Source organism: Etheostoma spectabile, chromosome 7 (genome assembly GCF_008692095.1).
Source record: "Etheostoma spectabile isolate EspeVRDwgs_2016 chromosome 7, UIUC_Espe_1.0, whole genome shotgun sequence".
NCBI classification, from domain to species: domain Eukaryota; kingdom Metazoa; phylum Chordata; class Actinopteri; order Perciformes; family Percidae; genus Etheostoma; species Etheostoma spectabile.
In genome coordinates this window covers 18,241,810-18,242,014 of record NC_045739.1, presented here as the reverse complement: position 1 = coordinate 18,242,014, position 205 = coordinate 18,241,810, and the positions used below count along the sequence as shown (strand labels likewise).

General features: G+C 44.4%; 1 protein-coding gene across 3 annotated transcripts in view; it reads right to left on the bottom strand.

The window, feature by feature from the left end:
* The window catches only part of nr1h5 (nuclear receptor subfamily 1, group H, member 5), a 16,039-nt gene that overhangs the window by 6,446 nt on the left and 9,388 nt on the right, over positions 1-205 (bottom strand). The window lies entirely within an intron of this gene.

Below are 205 nucleotides of genomic sequence, written 5' to 3'. Positions count from 1 at the left end.
ATCACACCCCCAACCGGCACCGTCAGACACCGCCTACCAAGAGCCTGGTTCTGTATGAGGTTTCTTCCTAAAAGGGAGTTTTTCCTCACACACTTATTGCTTGCTCTTGGGGGAATTACTAGAATTGTTGGGGCTTTGTAAATTATCGAGTGTGGTCTAGACCTACTCTATCTGTAAAGTGTCTCGAGATAACTTTTGTTATGAT